This window comes from Salmo trutta, chromosome 21 (assembly GCF_901001165.1).
Source record: "Salmo trutta chromosome 21, fSalTru1.1, whole genome shotgun sequence".
In the NCBI taxonomy this organism is placed as follows: domain Eukaryota; kingdom Metazoa; phylum Chordata; class Actinopteri; order Salmoniformes; family Salmonidae; genus Salmo; species Salmo trutta.
The window spans coordinates 20,242,302-20,264,392 of NC_042977.1; the positions used below are offsets into that span (position 1 = coordinate 20,242,302).

At 45.4% G+C, this 22,091-nt stretch overlaps 1 long non-coding RNA gene across 1 annotated transcript in view; it reads right to left on the minus strand.

Moving 5' to 3' along the window:
- Window positions 1-4,188: 4,188 nt before the first annotated feature.
- The window catches only part of LOC115156899 (uncharacterized), a 36,169-nt gene continuing 18,266 nt past the window's right edge, over window positions 4,189-22,091 (minus strand). The window contains exon 2 of the long non-coding RNA XR_003868344.1: window positions 4,189-4,690. This is a non-coding gene — a long non-coding RNA (uncharacterized LOC115156899). The remainder of the gene's footprint in view (window positions 4,691-22,091) is intronic.

Genomic DNA, 22,091 nt, shown 5'->3' on the forward strand with positions numbered 1-22,091 from the left:
ACTATATAGGCAAAAGGCAGCCATTTGGGACAGAAACTGAGAGCTGAGAGGGGCTGCAGCTGGATTAAGATGTGCTTATTTTTCATTTCAACACATGTTTTTAATTTGGGCTTCACTTCAAGGGGTCAGCTCTGTCTGTCTGAAGATGACCTAGTACTAGGCCCTCCCATGCATCTGGTGTCCTTGTTATGGACAAATGTCACTTTTCTGGGTCTCTTGTGGTGATTATGAACGATCCTACTAGATGTTCAGTTTGGTTTCATGTGATAGAATCAGATCGGCATGTTATGAGCAGCATTTTGACACCTCACCATGTTGTTGTGAGAGTTTGAAATATTTCCAGAGAGAGCTAGTGCTAGAAATGATTTGTGTGCTTGATACCACCAAGATTGAAGTAAGCCACCTCACCAACAGTTAAAAAATGTTTTGGAGACAAGAAAAGCTTCCACCACAAGCTTAATTTCACAGTAAGCCCCTAGAGACTTGTGTGACGCAGCAAAATGTGTTTTTGTGAGAATTACACACCATGAAACAGTTTCCCTCATATCTTAAATTTTACTGGCTTTCCACTTGTCACCTTTCTCCCGCTGAATGAAAGAGGGGGATTATGTGAATCTTGGAAACGTGTTATGTTGTTAACATTTCTTCTTCATTCATCCCATGGAAAATAAAAATACATTTTGTGCTGTTCCACTATAAACACCCAACCTCCTCTTTAACTATGAACAATTTGTCACAGACAAAGGTAAAAAAACAAAAAAACATTGCAGGTCCTTATAACCTTCTGGCTGGCGCTGCATAAAATTACAGGTAATATATGAGCTTTCTATTTGTCATAACTTTCCTCTCTTCTCTCTCCATTGTGTGGTCTCTCTCTGCTTCCCCTCTGTCTTCACTGACAATACAGTATACGGGTAAAGAGTAAATACTGTACTTAGCATCTAAATTGTTGCACCAAAGTGCCCAGCTGACAGTGATTAATCCACTTACTGCCAGACTCCTGACCTGAATTCGACACACGCACATACACACACACACACACACGCACACAAGCACCGACGCATATACACACCCCTTTTCTCCGCTGTTATTTTGATGAATCACATATATATTTTCGTCCGGTATGTTATTTCCTATGGCAGTAGTGGCCTATTTCTCCAGACAGTATGCACACAGGGAAATGTACATTGTAAAATAACCAACTGTTTTCATTTTCCCAAATCTAACCACTGCATGATTATGACTATGCCACTCCACTTTGATCCCAGGCAGGGAGGTCACAATTAGATGACTCATGGTTAATCGTTCCAACCAGTAGAACTACGCATGTACCACTAGTAACACTTACTATCAATAGCCTTTTTGGGGGGATCCATTCTTTTGATACGGTCTCGCAAGGTCTTGCAGAACAACACAGAGTTTTCTTCACCAGTTATAGTACATAAACTCTCTATGACTTTGAGATTGTGACAATCGGAATTTGTTCTAGGCTATTGCGTGTAGGCCTACTAGAGGTTTCTGGGTTTTTGGACACAGTCTTTACATGTCTGTTCTGGCTGTCTTCCTATTGAGTGCAGATCTGTGAACGTTTCATTCTGGCTGCATGCCAGCCACTTTCTGGCTATGCTGCCTTGTTCTGGGATCACACACACATTCCCATACACATTCACACACACACATGTTCACACACACACACATTCACACACACACACGTTCACACACACACATGTTCACACACACACACACACACATTCACTGGGGACATACTGTAGCTGTGTGATTTCTCACCACTTGGGAATCTTGGCTCGGTATGCAGCGTTGCCTTCGTAAGGGTCCCAAATGGCACTCGTTTACCTACATAGTGCACTACTTTTGACCAGGACCCACGAGAACAGGGTGCCATTTGGGACGCAGGCTCTCCCTGTCTGGCTCATAGGCGATCTTAGCAGAGGGAAATGGCTCGCACCCATGTTAGTGAATGTGGCGATTGTTATTGAGTCGGAACATAGCTCAGAGATTGAAGAGGGTGGTGTCTCTGGCATTGTAAATAGGAGTGAGCCCCTCCTCTTTCTCATTGCCTGCTAGGGGTGGGCGAGTATCTGGACCCCAGACAGGAGGAGAATGAAAGAAGGGACTATTTAGGATGGTGATGGTGGTGGGGGTATTTATTGCAAGCACAGCTTAAAATTGTGCAGACGCACAGGAATACAATAGTGTCCAAGCTTTTTGTTTCTCCTGCAAGAGGAGACTGCAACATGCAATGAAGCTTTAACTTGGCCAATTATATAAAGGAAAAAAATTCAACTCTATAGGACAGAAAAGGTCGAGTCATGTCCTCTAGCTATGACCAAGAGCAGAGGTTGCCTACTGAACTTCAAACTGATCTCATGCAACTGAAGAATGAGAATCCGAAAACTGCATCGCTACTATTGTATACAGAAGGTTAAGAAACATTAAAGCAACATCAAAAAGCAAGACCATTTCAGAGATCCTTCCACACAGGACGCCTGGCTCCTCAACGTCCTGGCTGGACGATTTGATAACACAGCCCTAGGTGTTTAGGATGGGCTATTCACACAATCACTGAAGTACAGAAATGGCCATGAACAATTAACAGTGATAATGCATCCCAAATGGCACCCTATGGGCTCTGGTCAAAAGTAGTGCATAGGGTAAAGTGAATAGGGTCCCATTTGGGACGGATTCCAACTCCACTCACTCCACTTCACTCCCCAAGAATGTGGCCTATGAACTGGTTGACACGTACAGACACAAGCCCATCTCTGTCTGGGACGGAGACCATTCAAATAGTTTCTGGGTGGGCGGATTTGTATTCATTTACAATGAATGGGTAACAGGGCAGCATAGTTTCCCACATGAGGCGAAATCATGCAATTTGATGAAATGTGTCACCTGTGTCTTGCCCCACCATCTCTGTTTGAGGTCCATCTTTAGAACAGCCATGGCTAGGGTCATTGAAAGCAGTAACGCATTGGGAGACAGGGACAAGGAGTGCATGTCACCCATGTCGTTGCGCCAAGTCACTCACAGCCTGTTTTTGTCCCTCTCCTCTTTGAACACTTTCGTTGAAGCAATAGATGCATTGTGTCAAACCCAGGGCCGGATGCGAGCCTCACTGACAACAGACAGCCCATCTAGGATCTCTGAGCTCTGTACGACTGGCAGAGATGGATCAACAACAGGGAGTCTGTGGCTCCATCCCAGGAAACAGATTAGTGTGTGTGTGTGTGTGTGTGTGTGTGTGTGTGTGTGTGTGTGTGTGTGTGTGTGTGTGCGCGCGCGCGCGTGTGTGTGCGTTCATGTGTTTATGCCCAGCTTCAAGGGGTATAAGAGACACATTCACTTTCTTTTGTTGATTAAGTGAGACATTTACTATTTTCTATATACTGTAGCCAAGCTATAAATCCATTCATTTTATTTGATGGACTTTTGCAGTGGTTTTAACCAACGATATCATCTGGTGTGGGATTTCAGGGGTGGATGATTGGTGATTTGAATCCCATTGGGGAAAAACACTATAAAACCGGACAAACAGAGCTTGAAACTGTGCTGGACTTTTTTTAATAAGATGTTTAAACAAACCTTGCCACATCTTATGAGCCCTCTGAGCTTTTTATATAACCATCACAAGTATTTTCTGGTAATTCCATTCCACAACTTTATCATCGTCTTATATAAGATGAGTGGTCCTCAATGTGTTTTTTAAAACTGCTTCATGTATTATCCAACTCTTTAGAAGGCCACATGTTCAATCAATAAAATGTAAGAATATTCTAAAACAAATCGCCATCAGATTATAATATTATACTTTGTTTTAACCATCCGTATTGATCCAGAGTGGTTAACGAGAGAAAAATTACATAATTTGGGCCAATGCTCCCTGTAAGCTGACCCCAAAACATGCAGGGCTTCTTCATCTTGTTGTCCTGACCAGTCACCAGTCTGCTATTGATTTCCTCTAAACATAATGACTTTGATCTCTGTAATATAAAGAGGATATTTGATGTGGTCTGTATGTTCACTGTGGCCCATTTTCAAGGGACGTGGATGGAGGAATACTGAAGCTAGGTGTCCAGCAACAATATATATTATAGTAGTCTGTCCCTATCCCTAAACTACTTTGCAGTGTGCACTTACCATTCTTTACCTTTCTACCGTGTGTTACAATTTTTGACTTTAAAATGTTCTTGTTGGAAGTATTGTTTGAATGTCACATTCCTGGTACTGAGTCATTTTAAATTAGTTCAATAAGCAAAGCAGTAGTTTGTTTCAAGTTGAAATGCTACGATTTATAGCAGTTTATATGCAAATATATAAACCTATCATGCCATTCCTTTTCGTGTGGAGAGAGAGGACATATTCAACATCCCAAACCGAAGTCGGTGGAAAATACAACATACTGTACAGTGGTACTGTCTGACATATACAAGGTCATCTCTTTTTGATCTTTTAAAGGGCAATGGGGCTGATAGCATCCGCCCGCGGCGCGGCGCGGCGCTGGGAGAATTAGCTCCAGCAGCATATGGGTAATGATGATCTTGGATTGGAAACGTGCCCACAGTGGAGAAAGGCAAACATCTCACAGGGTTAATGGAGGGATCCGATTTTTTCTTTCCCCTCTTCCAATTTAGCTCATACTTATTGGCATTGCCCTTTCCCCTTTATGTTCCTGGGGGAGAGAGGGGGGAGAAGGGGGGGAGGGGGAAACATGAGTCGTTAATGAGATTTCACAGACGTAAAGCATGTACAATTTGTGATGGTCATATTACATTTTGTCAATATCCAAGAGAAGGCATTGCATCAGCTCCAGAAGCATGAGTAGCTCGAGTAGCATCAGATACTTCACCTCTGACCTATATTCTGCTTGGTTAAACTGCACAAACAGACAAATGGACATGTTGGTTTTCTCTGTCCTTTTCTCTTCCTGGAAATAATAGTTCAATCAAACCATACAATTACTGTATATGGTCTTATGGTTCATGGATACTAAAGTTATCTGGTAAGCCTTCCTCTATGAATGTTCATTTAAGAGATTACATTGAATGAAATGGGAAATACAGTGCATTCGGAAAGTATTCAGACGCCCTGATTTTTTTCAAATCTTCCAAAAAAAACAGTTTTTGCTTTGTCATTATGGGGTATTGTGTGTAGATTGATGTTTATTTTTTTTAAGTAAAAAAAAAAAATGAAAACGTCAAGGGGTCTGAACACTTCCCAAATGCACTGTGGATGTGATCAAATAAATGAAGCTGTGTTATTTTATGATATACTACTTAAGGAATATCAGTGACGCACAATCTCCTCCCCATTTCAGATAATTGATGAATGCCTGAAACTCTGTGGCCAGCTTGACTCCCAGCATTGTGGCAATGGGACCAGAGCATACATACAGCACATACTCTGGTACACTGCATCAACCAACCAGGTGACTCATCGTATGAAACTTTAATATGATGAGCTCATCTGTCATGATGTCATAAAGTACTGGTCAATTTACACATGCAGAGAGCATAGGCTCTATAAAAACATAGGACTCCCATTCATGGCAAACGTAGAAGCGAGCAACAACAAAAAACTCTCTGAATGTATGATGTCACCCTCCACACTTCATTTCCAGTGGCCTTAAATCCACTGTGGAAATGATTATGACAGGACCAGGACGGTAGGTAGGCTGCGTTATGAGAGTACCCTTCAAAAGCACTTAGTGATTATGTCATAGTGAAGTAGGTGGAACGTTACCTCTGGGTCACAATATCAGGCGCACACTCAACAATACATGGCACTGAAATTAACACTGCGTGTACAATTTAGTAGATATTACGTGCGTACTTCAATGTGCCTGTTTGGGTTAAGTTACACGGGATACATTCATCATTGAATCTCTTTTGTTGGCAGCTCATTACCATAGGCGTAGCATGAGCCATAGTGTCTACTGTCTAAGGTCTGTAAGCAGTTTCATTTAAGCAGCCGGCAGATCTACCACACCACTCTAAACAGGAGTCCTTGTTCACAGTACAAAACACTAAACGTGGGCCTCCACTTCTTACTGTATACAGTAAATACCTGCTGTGAGTCAGCATCCAGTTCCTAAGGCCTAGTCATCTAGACAACAGGAGTGTTTGGGAAAAATCCCTAAAGCCCAGAAGAGACTGCTGATCTCATCCACTCAAAGAAACAGTGTTTTACAGTCAACATGTACTATGATTATGGTTGTGACCCAAACTGCACCCTTTTCTCTACTTTTGACCAGAGCCCTATGGGTCCTGGTCAAAAGTGGTGCACTATCTTTTGGTATTTGGTATTTTATTAAAATCAGCAGCTACTCTGCCTGGGGTCCACACAAAACGTGAAGGATAATACAGAATGACATAATACAGAACATCATAAGACAAGAACAGCTCAAGGACAGAACTACATCCATTTTCTTTAAAGGCACACGTAGCCGACATATCAATGCATAACACAAATTATCTAGGTCAAATAGGGGAGAGGCGTTGCAGGGAATAGGGTGCCATTTGGGACACAGGCAGAGTTTCACAGTGAAGATGTACAGTACAAAGGCTGTGAAGGACCTGGCTACAATAGAGACATGATTCCACAGAAGTATCATCATGATTTCGTCATACTGCACAACAATATTAAAATGAATGACTGGATTTAGTGTAACTATGGCAGCATTGTCTGTTTCATTCCAAAACTCAGCTTAAGATGACTCTACTGACATTACAGCTGCACTGTTGTAACTGACCACATAGTCCAGTGATTACCGCCTGTACACAGAATCTATTGGAGAAGACCCAGAGCCTGCAGTAATAACTGAGTCATTGGGCGAGGCAGGCTACTTTGAGATGATGTAGGGTTCCCATAAACATAGATTAAACACTGTAAATGAGGCTGTTTCCTAAATGGCACCCTATTCCCGATATAGTGCATTACTTTTGAGTCTTGAGTCACCAACACAAAAAGATAATTAGGTCCATCTGAAAAGTAGTGCAGTATGTAGAGAATAGTGTGCCATGTGGGACGTAGCCTTAGTCTTCCTAGCTCATCGAGGACGATGAGGAGCCTCCCCAAAGGCCTGTTCTTTCTACAGTGTTGCCCCAGACAAACACATGTAATTGGGTGTGAAATACAGCTGATAGTGGGTGGGCCCGCCAGGTGGGGCCTGTTAAGTCGCCCATCCGCCCCAACCGCCCAGCCACCCCGGCACCCCAGCCACCCCGGCAGCCCAGCCACCCCAGCCACCCCGGCACCCCAGCCACCCCGGCACCCCAGCCACCCCGGCCGCACCGGAACCCCGGCCACCCCGCCACCCCAGCAGCCCAGCCACCCCAACCGCCCAGCCACCCCGGCCACCCCAGCCACCCCGCCACCCCAGCCACCCCAGCAGCCCAGCCACCCCAACCGCCCAGCCACCCCGGCACCCCAGCCACCCCGCCACCCCAGCCACCCCAGCAGCCCAGCCACCCCAACCACCCCAGCCACCCCGGCCGCACCGGAACCCCGGCCACCCCAGCCACCCCGCCACCCCAGCCACCCCAGCAGCCCAGCCACCCCAACCACCCAGCCACCCCAGCCACCCCGGCCGCACCGGCACCCCAGCCACCCCAGCAGCCCAGCCACCCCAGCCACCACAAGACCCGAAACGCAGATAGCCTTAAGTCACTAACACAAAAAAACAATTTGGTCCAAATTAAAATAGATTTTCATTCATATTGAATGGATGTTAAAACAAAGCACGTAAAAATACAATCTGGAGACATGCTAGAGTGGAGTGTGGTGGAGCCCCTCCACTCCCCAAACACACACACAACAACAGCCTTCCCTCCTTGTTAGTCTTCAAAGCATTAACTATTGATCTCCCAGTGACAAACTCAACAGTAAACGGGGAGAAAAGATATACAGTACAATTCAATAAAACATACTGTATCAGCACCTCCATTGCAGGCATCTACAGTATGGATGCATCCCAAATGGCACCCTTATCCTCCATATGGTGCACTGCTTTTGACCAGAGCCCTAGTTAAAGATAGTGCACTATATAGGGAAGAGGGTGCCATTCGGGACGCAAATGTGTAGGCCTATACACACTGATGCATGGTATAACATGTGTGTGGGGCTTTACCTACATTCACATAAGGGATGTATTCTTTAGGGAACAGTAAGGGGTTCACACACCAAGGTCATGCTGTTCTTTCTTTTTAATAATACAAGACTTAATGGGTAGCCTAGTCATATAGAGCACTATTTTTAAATTAGGCGCTGTTCAAAAGCAGTGCCCTTTATAGGGAATAGGGTGCCATTTGGGACGCAGGTCATAAAGCAAATTTTTGTATCATGACTGACAGTCCTAACGGAGTGACATTTAGGGATGTTTTGCTGTTAGAACTTTATCAGATGACATTCTTCCCCAGTTTAATTATACAGACAAAAAGCTGCTTTGCTGAGACTCATTGTCGTACTGCCCACAGCCTTCGTCTCACTACCTCCATTGAAATGGTCTCTTTGAGAATCCTTATGGCTCTGAATCTGAATGTGATTTCCCCTTTCAAGCGATACAGAGCTTGATACCATCCCCAATCTCAGAGCTTTGTATGCCCATTGCATACCTCGGTAAATCATGAATATTGATCCAGATAAAGAGAAAGAGAGAGGGGGGACAGACAGGGAATGAGAGAGAGAGAGAGAGTCAGAGAAGAGGGGAGGGCCAGCGACAGAGAGAGAGAGAGAGAGAGAGGTAGAGAGAGAAAGAGACAGACACACAGAGACAGACAGAAAGAACACATTTGATGAATAGTGCCATTAAGCATATGTGTGAGAGTGTGAATTTCAAAAAGCCATTGAAAAAATTGGCCCATTTTAGTTAGTGCTACATAAAGAAACAACCATCTCATTTTGTCTGAATAGAGTGGATGTATTTCTTTGTGCTGTGAAATGGATGCAGAAGCGGACATGTCAAATAAAGGATAGATTGCTACTTGTTTGTAGGAGAATAGATAAGGCCGATTCTGGCAGACTATTCAGCTATTCTGCAGTTCCATCAAATTTTTACCACATTTTCCAACGGAGATATTGTTTTTACAACATGCATTACATACATTAGATGCACAGCTATCTACATTTGACCGTTTTTTTTATTGAGAAAGCAAAGGACCATGGTTTTTAAGAATAGGCACAAGACAAGTCATTAGCCCCAGTCTCCTACTGTATAACAGAGTCTGTCCCCGGGGTATTCTCTGAGTACCAGCGGAAGCGAGTTGAAATCCCCACAGGAACGAATGACAGTGATACGGCGTATAAGATAACATGTCAGAGACAGAGACTGACAGCTACAACCACAGGGCATGTGAGCCTGTCTCACACCACAAACACACTGCAAAACATCATGCCCTCCTCACATCAGGATATTTCACTGTACATGACTGACTATATGAGACTGTAGATATGAGACCTCAGCACAATATATTTTATTACACACTATACAATTGTATTATATTATTTACCACACAATATACCGCACGATATATTTTAATTTGTATTGCGTTTTTATGTGAACTGTAACGGCTGTCTTCAGAAATGGACCAAGGCGCAGCAGGTATGTGAATACTCATATTTAATTACAAATAAGGAGTAAAGCATCCACTTAACAATACAATAAAGGTGACAACAGCTACAGTTCTGCAGGCTATAAACGCAGTGCAAAAACAACCACCCACAACCCCAAAGAAAAACACACACACCTATATAGGACTTCCAATCAAAGGCAACTCAACACACCTGCCTTCAATTGGAAGTCCCAATCAACAACCCAAACATTCACATACACAAAACTGCCACATCAGTACCCCCCCTCAAGGTGCAGACCCCGGAATGCACCTACCAACAGAAAACACCAACAAAAAACCCCTAAACAATAACACTTAAACAATAAGGGAGGGAAGGGAGGGTGGCTGCCGTCACCGACTGCACTGTGCTACACCCTCCCTCCCCACCTATCCTGGAGGTGGCTCAGGTGCAGGACGTGGAACTTGCTCCACCTTCGGCGTAGCCCACTTCGGTGGCGCTGCTAGCTGCGCCGGGCAGATGGGCCACTCGGGCTGACCCTGGCAGACGGACCACTCGGGCTGGGCCGGAGGACAGGAAGGCCACTCGGGCTGGGCCGGAGGACAGGAGGGCCACTCGGGCTGGACCGGAGGGCAGGAGGACCACTCGGGCTGGGCCGGAGGGCAGGAGGGCCACTCGGCCTGGACCGGAGGACAGGAGGGCCACTCGGGCTGGGCCGGAGGACCGGAGGACCGGAGGGCCACTCGGGCTGGGCCGGAGGGCAGGAGGGCCACTCGGGCTGGACCGGAGGACAGGAGGGCCACTCGGGCTGGACCGGAGGACAGGAGGGCCACTCGGGCTGGGCCGGAGGACCGGAGGGCCACTCGGGCTGGGCCGGAGGACAGGAGGGCCACTCGGGCTGGGCCGGAGGACAGGAGGGCCACTCGGGCTGGGCCGGAGGACAGGAGGACCACTCGGGCTGGACCGGAGGACAGGAGGGCCACTCGGGCTGATCCTGACTGACGGACCACTCTGGCAGCTCCTGACAGGCAGGGCACTCTGGCAGCCCCGAACAGGCGGGCCACTCTGGCAGTTCCGGGCAGTCGGGCCACTCTGGCAGAACCGGGCAGTCGGGCCACTCTGGCAGAACTGGGCAGGCGGGCCACTCTGGCAGAACCGGGCAGTCGGGCCACTCTGGCAGAACCGGGCAGTCGGGCCACTCTGGCAGAACCGGGCAGTCGGGCCACTCTGGCAGAACCGGGCAGTCGGGCCACTCTGGCAGAACCGGGCAGTCGGGCCACTCTGGCAGCTTCTGACTAGCGGGCGGCTCTGGCGGCTCCTGACGAGCGGGCGGCTCTGGTGACTCCTGACTGGCGGGCGGCTCTGGTGACCGTTGACTGGCGGGCGGCTGTGGTGACTGTTGACTGGCGGGCAGCTCTGGTGACTGTTGACTGGCGGGCAGCTCTGGTGACTGTTGACTGGCGAGGCTGGGCTGACACACTAGACTCCTGATGCGTGGGGCTGGTACTGGATGTGCCAGCCTGGAGACACGCATCTCCATGCTAGTGCGTCTAGCGGGAAACACCGGACCGAAAGGGCGCACTGGCGGTCTTGAGTGCAGGGTTGGCTTCACCCCTTCCGGCTCGATGCTCACCTTGCCCTGGCACCTGCGGGGCGCTGGTACCGGGCGGACTGGGCTGTGCGTCCTTATAGGCGAGATGGTGCGTACCTCAGCGTAACATGGCGCCCTCCACCTCATACGCACCTCCCTGTAGTCACGGGTAGCTGGCTTACGGCTCTTCCCTGGCCTGGCCAAGCTACCCGTGTGCCCCCCCTAAAAAATGTATTGGGGGTGCCTCTCAGGTTTCCTACCCAACCGTGTTCCAGCATAATGTTCCCGTTGGTTCCTCTGTCCAGCTGCCTCCACTCTCCTGAGTGCCTCCACCTGTTCCCATGGGAGGCGATCCCTTCCGGCCAGGATCTCTTCCCAGGTGTAGGCTCCCTTGCCGTCCAGGACGTCCTCCCATGTCCATTCCTCAATTTTTTTCTCCTGTGGCTTCCTCCTCTTCTGCTGCTTGGTCCTTTGGTGGTGGGTGGTTCTGTAACGGCTGTCTTCAGAAATGGACCAAGGCGCAGCAGGTATGTGAATACTCATATTTAATTACAAATAAGGAGTAAAGCATCCACTTAACAATACAATAAAGGTGACAACAGCTACAGTTCTGCAGGCTATAAACGCAGTGCAAAAACAACCAACCATTGCCCACCCAAATCACACCCTGACCTGACCAAATAGAGAAATAGAAAGGCTCTCTATGGTCAGGGCGTGACACAGACTTAGGTGTTCTTAGCGGGTTAACAACATATGACTTCCAAATAACTTTTGTTGTTGTTGTGGTCAATTGCTCAATCTTTAGATTGAGATATTCACTGGAAATCAAGAGATCTTCAGATCTTTGTCTCTTTTCTACAGTAAAATCTTTATCGTGGCTCAGAACATTAAAAGTGGAAATTACCAACAAGGTCTGTGCCAAGTCAACAAGTCACAACATATCACTCTGCATCCATAACGGAAAATCCATTGTCCCTGCTGCTTTGAGAGTCAAAAACAACTTAAGGAACATTTTCCCATGAAGCTGCGATTAGTAATTACCAATGACACATAGCCTGCATCCCAAATGGCACCCTATACCCTATATAGTGCACTACTGGTCAAAACTAGCACACTATACAAGGAATAAAGTGCCATTTGGGACGTACAGTAGCCTATGTATGAAGGCAGATCCCAGGTCCCTCAAGTCCTGATTTATAAACAAACAGTAGGGCAAATATGTACTCTTCATTCAATCATGAGACAACAGTACCCCGTCTGTCCATCAAAGCACTCTGCGGATTTGAGTGAAACTGTCAATATCTTGTGATCACTGTGACGTGGGAGAGTCACCTTAATACTTTATTAAATTATACTACACTGTCCTAACATACAAGGTAAAGAATTCTATTCCCTGGAGCGAAGAAATAAACTGTACATTTGACAACATCTCTAGTGAAACTGTCAATAGCGCAATATGAGTCAATATCTTATGATGTAGGAAAGTTAATAAGCAGCACTAACATTTGTGTTATGTGGCCTACTCTGTTTTTACAATACGTTTACGAAGGGAAAGCTTCTGGTTTAGTCCCAAATGTCACTGGTTCCCTACACCCTATTCCCTTCTTTTGACCAGACCCCTATGCACTATATAGCAGATAGGATGCCATTCAGGATGCAGATATCCACAACAAGGAACCATTAAGCAGCTTATAATGTTAGTAACACTAAACACATTGCACTGAGGATGATCGCTGGTCTGTTACAGGTCGCTCAATGTCTTTGTTTCCCCATGAGCCACATGGGATCAATAGATCTCTGAGAGCGATCCATCTACTGCTGTGTGTGTGTGTGTGTGTGTGTGTGTGTGTGTGTGTGTGTGTGTGTGTGTGTGTGTGTGTGTGTTTAACTATATTTGTGGCACAGGAGGTTGGTGGCACTTTAATTGGAGAGAACGGGCTCGAGTTGCTCCGTTCCAGCCATTATTATGAGCCGTCCTCCCCTCAGCAGCCTCCACTGACTTGTGGGTACCAGAAATTCAGACAAGTGGGGAAATGTGGTTGGTCCCCACAAGGAAAATGTATATTTTAGGCTTAGGGGTTAGGTTTAGGGTTAGGGTTACAATTAGGGTTAGGGTTAGAATCAAGGTTAGGAGTTAGGGTTAGGTTAAGGGTTAGGTTTAAGGTTTGGGGTTAGGGAAAATAGGATTTTGAAAGGGAGTCAATTTATGTCCTGGCTAAATTCCCAATCTGGCACTCATACCATCACGGCTGTCTAATCATCCCCAGCTTACAATTGGCTCATTCATCCCCCTCCTCTCCCCTGAAACTATTCCCCAGGTCGTTGCTGTAAATGAGAATGTGTTCTCAGTCAACTTACCTGGTAAAATAACGGTAAAATAAATAAATAAATAAAATTATGGTGTGTGTGTATGTGTATGTGTGCATGCTTGCATGCTTCCATACCTGTGTGTGTGTAGTGTGTGGAAAGTAATTCAAGGAAGTAGGTGACGGGTGGCGGGATGGTGAGAAAGGGTGACAGCATAGCCTCTGGCAAGCGTTCAGTAGAGCAGAGCAACATGACATTGCTTGCCTCACAAGTCTACACAGAATAACTGGTTCTGTGTCTTGGGGTTGGGTGCATCCCCGAGGTGACAGCTTGATTCGTTTTTGAAAAATGTCCTTATCTGGTTTCCCACTGCCCCACAAACGACACGGCAGCTCATATACAGATCTACTACTGATGTGCTGGAAAATACATTGCTCTAGAAACGTTTGAATGATTCATTCATTCATTCACATGGGATACACGTACAGTGTTTATATACTTTTGTAAGTTGCAAATTGCTACTTTGATGAACAACTTTTTAATCAAGATCCAAATCAATTCATGTGCCAACTGTTTTAATGTATTCTATGATAAGATTAAATCATCAAAGGTGAGGTGTTGCTGTTAACATCAATCAAATGTGATTTAAATAGTGCTTTTTCTAGGATAACTAATCCATCATAGCACATTGTATGAAAAGCAGCCCACCTAGCTACAGTATATGGAACATTCAACAAACAATGGTTAGGCATTACTGTAGCGATGAAAGAGTCATGTAGTCATGCAAGTGACAAACCAACCTGCATCCCAAATGGCACCCTATTCCACATATAGTGCTTTACTTTTGACCAGGGACCATAGGGCTCTGGTCAAAAGTAGTGCACTATGTAGGTAATAGGATGCGGTCCCAATGGCATGTCAGGTCCTGCACGGGTCCTTTCTCTGAACAACACCTCATATTTAGTTTCACAGGGTGACAGAAGCGGGCACAGGCAGAGATTTCAACACGTTAATGAGGGAAGCTGAAGCTGAGCCATGGGAAAAACAAATGTTACAAAAACAGCCAAAAGTGCATTCCAAATGGCACCCTATTCCCTATTTAGTGGCCTACTTTAGACCAGCCCTCCTCCAGCGCCCCAGGGGAACTAAGAGTCATAGAAACGTGTTACTTGGCAAGGCTTGGTGCTGTTTTATTACCATTAATGCAGGGGTGAGATGCATTTCACACAGCATATCATAAAATGCTTTGTAGAAATGCATTTTGATAGAGTAGTAAGTAATAGGAATACAGAAGTAGTAATACAAATCTGATTACTTTTCTACGTTTTTTTAATCTAGTGTGAGATATGTACCTGCGTGCATACCTGTAGATTAAACACTAACCACACCCATAGCTTTGTCGTGAACCCATGGTTCTCAGTGCTTTCTGAGCTACAGTATGCACGCTGTCAAAATGACATCAATAAACCGACTCAAGATATATTATCTTTCCCATACCTTTCTGCTAGCCTGACTTTGAACCCAGTGACTAACGATAAACAGACACTAATCCTGTATTCAGACAGAAACTGAGATTGATCTGTTTTCTTTAACTATATTAAAGGGGCAATCTGGGATTGATACATACATTTTTTACTTTTAAATGAATGATATATAGCCACAATTTGAATACCAAATTACCCTTTCAAGCAAACTGAGAGATGTAATAATGCTTCCGTAGAGTATATGCTGCCATACAGGCTGCTTTCCAGAAGAGGCTTGTTATGCTGAGAAGAGGAAATGCTGCTTGCAGTTATAAATAGCTGGGTATTGCATGGTCACACCATCGCCAGTGCTGCCTGCCTGCCTGCCTGCCTGCCTGCCTGCCTGCCTGCCTGCCTGCCTGCCTGCCTGCCTGCCTGCCTGCCTGCCTGCCTGGTGTCTTCCCACACGCCTCCAGTGTGTGTCTGCCTCTGCACCCTAACTGATCCAGGCTGGTGAAGGCATCTGTAAGAGATCCATCTCTTTTACAGGCCAACAGCACCACAAATGCACGCATGCTCGCACACACAGTGTCTGAGTCCCAAAAGGCACCCTATTCCCTATTTAGTGCACTACTTTTGACCTGGGTCCATAGGGCTCTGGTCAAAAGTAGTGCATTACAGTATATATGGAATACGGTGCCATTTGGGATGCAGACACTATCAGCCACGCAGATGGAGCACACAGCTTGAGAGAACTCATGTGACTGACCGAATGGCCGAATGGTCCGATGCTTCTCCTCACCACCACAACCAACGGACGGCGCAAATGCATCGAGCAACGAGATTGTCTTCTGATTACAATTTTTTTTTATAGCGAATTAGTGTCGAAAATGGCAATTCTCAGCCTGCGTTTCGACGGCTTTAAAACCCTCATCATAATTAGCCTCATAAAGTGCTTAGCACATGGCCGTCACAGGACATTGAGCGACAAACACATGCCTTGATGCAATGAGTATTGTGAGTATTTAGCATGGAAGAACATAGGCCTTATGTTCACCGTAATGTTTATAGACTGGAAATATACTGAACAAAAATGTTCCATACGCAAAAAAAGCTTATTTCTCTAAAACATTTACATCTCTGTTAGTGAGCATTTCTCCTTTGGCAAGATAATCCATCCACCTGACAGGTGTGGCATATCAAGAAGCTGATTAAACAGCATGATCTTTACACAGGTGCACCTTGTGCTGGGAACAATAAAGGGCCACTCTAAAATGTGCAGTTTTGTCACACAACACAATGCCACAGATGTCTCTATTTTTTAGGGAGCGTGCAATTGGCATGCTGCCTGCAGGAATGTCCACCAGAGCTGTTGCCAGAGAATTGAATGTTCATTTCTCTACTAAAAGCTGCCTGCAACATAGTTTTAGAAAATTTGGCAGTATGTCCAACCAGCCTCACAACCGCAGACCTCATGTCACCACGCCAGCCCAGGACCTCCACATCCGACTTCTTCAACTGCAGGATCGTCTGAAACCAGCCACCCGGACAGCTGATGAAACTGAGGAGTATTTCTGTCTGTATTAAAGCCCTTTTGTGGTGAAAAACTCATTCTGACTTGCTGGGCCTGACTCCCCAGTGGGTGCGCCCACGCCCTCCCAGGCCCACCCATGGCTGTGCCCCTGCCCATTTATGTGAAATCCATAGATTAGGGCCTAATTAATTAATTTCAAATGACTGATTTCCTTACATGAACTGTAACTCTCAAAAATCTTAGAAATTGTTACATGTTGCGTTTATATTTAATCTGGTCACGAAAGCATATTTGAGGTTGCTTGGATGACTTGCTGTCATATTTCATATTCCGTTGTTTTTTTTGCTACATTTCAGGATTCATCTTTTTCAATATGAGGGATACAGGCAGTGACAGTGTATGGCCCTTGGCCTGGAGATGTATTGCCTTGTTGATTAGCTTGACGACATGAAGGAGCAGAAAGCAGGGCATTTCTGACAGACTACACCACTAACTTGCATCATATTTACCACACTTCTCTTACTGTAAATACCACATGCCCACAGAGTGTTTAGAATGCTATTTAGACTCTAATACTTTTTGACAAGCTCCTTGATTGTGTAGGATAGAGATTGCTAGCCGTTGGCAGTTGCAGTTCTCAAAACAAGCTGCAATACAGTAACAGATCATCAAAACATAAGCACATAAAACATGTACAGGTTGCTACATGTAAGACTGATTGAGTGGCCTTCTGTTATGTAATACCGTGTTGTATTCTGCAAAACCATTGAGTAACCACATTTGGGGCAGTACAGTAGTAAAATGGGCTCTGAAGGAATGTCCATGTTATGGTGCCAGTATGTGGCTGCATCTGAAATGGCACACTATTCCCTATATAGTGCACTATTTTTGCCCAGGGACCATGAAGCCTATTTCTATTGGCCCTGGTAAACGGTAAAGTGCACTATAATAGTGAATAGGGTGCCGTTTTAGATGCAGCCAGTGTGTGTTTCTCCAAGATCCTAATCAATTCTATTCACAGTGAGGTTGTTACACAAAGCTGGTCCTCAACAGCAGTGAGAGCTGCCAAAACTCTGTTTGGCTTCCCCTGGAGCCAGCCTACTACGGCAGTGATTTTCTCATGGAACAAATTAAACGGGGCTCACGGTGAGGATGACAGATGCATATCCTGCATCCCAAAGTGCTCTGGTGATTAGTAGTGCACTACATGGGGAATAGAGTGCTATTTGGGACACAACCATGGAGTCCACTCGCCCACTCCCCTCCCACAAACACCGTGTGGTCAATACTGGCAAATGTAATGCGATGTAATATGACAACTGAAATGTGTCTTACAGTACTTTAACTAGCTGTTATTAGGACATTATATTTCGAGACATGATACAATAAAAACTGTGCTTATTACAGGAACACCAACGAGGAGGCATCTAATCAGACTCTCAAGGATAACTGCGTTTTCCTTCTGATGAGAAACAGTTATTTTTCTCAATGTTAATAATGTCAACTGAGAGGAGGGAGAATATGTATGGTAGGTGTGATAACAGTGTCATTATGATCAGGCCGTGAGTGGCATTGGGCCAGTCACCAGTGTTACAGCCTGGCTCTGCTACTAAAGGACCAACTATCTCAGTGCCTGTCTATTGGGCTGCCCACCTGTCTATCTGCCCTCCTGCCCATCCTTCTGTCCATCCGTCATTCCGCCTACGTATGTCTCTGTCTATCTGTCTGCTTATCTGCCTTGCTGCATTCCTCTCTGCCTGCCTGCCTGTCTTCCTGTCTTCCTGCCAACTTGCCTACCCGCCTGCCTGCATAAACTGAACTTTGAGTACAATTTGGTCTGAATTATGTGTATATTGATGAATGTAATCAATAGGCAGACTGTTTATCTACATTAGCTCAATCTTGTGAAAACAGAATTTTTTTGGTCCATACAAACCCCTTGGACTACAATCGCATCCTCAGACAATTACATACAGTATCATTTCCGTGTTGGTCCTGGATCAAGCAGGGTCCTGACACCACCATCTTACCAGCACAGCAGCTAACAGAGCCCATCTGTCTGCCATGGGGTGTGTGTGTATGTGTGTGTGTGTCTGACAATGTGCTTCTGAAGAGAGTCCCACTGTACTGCTTGCCCACTGGCTACGATAACAAACAGGCCTCACCGTGTACTGTAACCTCAATACAGAGAGGCCCATGATCGTAGACTGCATTTTGCTGCACCAGGCAGGGTGTCACAAACAAGCAGACACGGAAACCACTCTCATGTTACAGATCAAAGGCTCACACATGCACGTGACTAGACATACACGCACATACACCAATTACTGTGCCCAATATGGAGCCCATTTCTGTGGCATGCAATAATGCCCCTATCTAAACACGGGATCTGAATAGACTTTGTTGCTTAAAGATTGGTATGACTGGCCTGCTGTGAGTGACTCAGACAAGAAATGAACAGTTGGACATGATTACATGGTAACCGATGTGGCTGCAGCAGCTGCATGTTTGACAAATGACTCATACAGTGCCTTCAGAAAGTATTCGTACCACTTGATTTATTCCACATTTTGTTGTGTTACAGCCTGAATTCAAAATGGATTAAATACATTTTTTCTCACCCATCTACACAAATTTCAGAATGGCGCTGCAGGGAATAGCAGGCGTTTTAAGGGCTCCTGGTCAATTTTGTTATTTTGTCTTGTTTTGCGCTGATGGTAACTTTTTTGGTACATAAAGTTTCTGCTATTGTTTCCTATGAGCAAAAAGAGCTTCTGGTCATCAGAACAGCTATCACAAAATTTGATTTGAATGAGTACTTCTCATTCAATGAGTCGGAGGCGGAAGACATATTGATTATCCCAAATCTCCGACACTCTGAGAAGGAGGAGGCGGCGTATAGAGGCCGGCATGCGGGATACCTTACGATAAGTGGATAAACCACCTCTGCCCTCTGTTCTATGCAATAACTGGGGAATAAACTGAATGAGCTCCGTTGTAGACTATCCTATCAACGTGATCTGAAGTACTGTAATATCCTATGTTTCTCCGAGTCATGGCTGAACGAGGACATGGAAAATATAAACCTAGCTGGTTTTTCTATACGTCGGCAGGACAGACTGGCAGCATTGGGGAATCTCAGGGGAGGGGGTGGTATGTCTCTTTGTTAACAACAGCTGGTGCGTGATCTCTACTATTAAGGAAGTCTCAAGGTTCTGCTCACCTGAGTTAGAATACCTCACAATAAGCTGTAGACCATACTATTTATTTTATTTTAACTAGGCAAGCCAGTTAAGAACATATTCTTACTTACATTGACGGCCTCCTCCGGCCAAACCCGGACGACGCTGGGCCAACTGTGCGCCGCCCTATGGGACTCCTAATCACGGCCAGTTGTGATACATCCTGGATTCGAACCAGGGTGTCTGTAGTGACGCCTCAAGCACTGAGATGCAGTGGCCCATACTATTTACCAAGAGAGATTTTATCTATATTTTTCGTAGCTGTCTATTTACCACCACAAACCGATGCTGGCACAAAGTCCGCACTCAACGAGCTGTACAGGGCCATAAGCAAACAAGAAAATGCTCACCCAGAGGCGGCGCTCCTACTGGCCTGTGATTTGAATGTAGGAAAACTGAAAGCCGTTTCACCTAATTTCTACCAGCATGTCACCTGTGCAACTAGAGCAGGGGTGGACAATTCCAGTCCTCAAGGGCCTGATTGGTGTCACAGTTTTGCCCCAACTAACACACCTGACCGCAATAATCACCTAATCATGTCTTTTGGTTTAGAATGCAATTTGATTAATCAGCTGTGTTTGTAAGGGAAGGAGAAAGTGGGACACCAATCAGGCCCTCGAGGAATTGCCCACCCCTGAACTAGAGGCACATTTTTTGTATCATCTTTACTCCACACACAGAGAAGCATACAAAGCTCTACCTCGACCTCCATTTGGAAAATCTGAACATAACTCTATCCTCCTGACTCCTGCTTACAAGCAAAACCTCGCTCAGGAAGTACCAACCATGAGTGGTTTGATGAAGCGGATGCGAAGTACAGGACTGTGGCGCTAGCACAGACTGGAATATGATCTAGGATTCATCCAATGGCTTTGAGGATTTAACCACATCAGTTACTGGCTTCATTAATAAGTGCATTGACGACATCGTCCCCACAGTGACCGACAGACAACATCCGCACTGAGCAAAACGATCGGAGAGGGATACTGATCAGGACGCTTAATAGAAATCCCACTATTCGCTCCGACGAACCATCAAACCGTCAAAAGTTTCAATACATAACCAAAATCTAATCCTACTACACCATCTCAGTCGCTTGTCAGATGAGGCAGGGCTTGCAAAGTATGGAAAACCAAGCCGCGAGCTGTCCAGTGACGCAGCCTACCAGACAAGCTAAATACCTTCTATACTCGCATTGACTAAAGCAATACTGAACCATGCATAAGAGCACGAGCTGGCTCCAGATGACTGTGTGATCACGCTTTCCGTAGCCGATGTGAGTAAGACCTTTAAACCAGTTAACATTCACAAGGCCGCAGAGCCAGACGGATTACCAGGACGTGTAGTCAGAGCATGCGCTGACCAGCTGGCAAGTGTCTTCACTAACATTTTCAACCTCTCCTTGACCCAGTTTGTAATACCGACATGTTTCAAGCAGACCACCATAGTCCCTGTGCCCAAGAACACCAAGGTAACCTGTCTAAATGACTATCTGTAGTCATGAAATGCTTTGAAAGGCTGGTCATGACTCACATCAACACCATCATCCCAGACACCCTGGATCCACTCCAATTCACATACCGCCCCAACAGATCCACAGATGACACAAGCTCTATTGCACTCCACACTGCCCTTTCCCACCTGGACAAAAGGAACACCTACAGTGCCTTCAGAAATTATTCACACCATTTGACCTTTTCCACATTTTGTTGCATCACGATGTGGGATTAAAATTGATTTAATTGTATTTTTTTTCAGTGATCTACACAAAATACTCTATGTAATGTCAAAGCGGAAGAAAACTTCTAACATCTGTATAAAATGTATGAAAAATAAAAACACTAATATATCTTGATTAGATAAGTATTCAACACTGTGAGTCAATATAGAGTCACCTTTGGCAGCGAATACAGCTGTCAGTCTTTCTGGGTAAGTCTCTACACCCTTATTGTGCAACATTTGCCCATTATTCTTTTCAAAATTCTTTAAGCTCTGTCAAATGTGTTGTTGATCATTGCTAGACAAGCATTTTCAGGTTTCGATTTTCAAGCAGATTTAAGTCAATACTGTAACTCGGCCACTCAGGAACATTCACTGTCTTCTTGGTAAGCAACTCCAGTGTAGATTTGGACTTGTGTTTTAAGTTATTGCCCTGCTGAAAGGTAAATGTATCTCCCAGTGTCTGAACAAGACAGAACAAGGTTTTCCTCTAAGTTTTTTCCTGTGCTCAGTTCCATTCCGTTTCTTTTTATTCTGAAAAAGTCCCCAGTCCTCCTGTTTGTAAATGACCTTTTAATGGCGTCAGACCGAGGCTCTGCATCTGTCCTCGCGCTCCTAGACCTTAGTGCTGCTTTTGATACCATCGATCA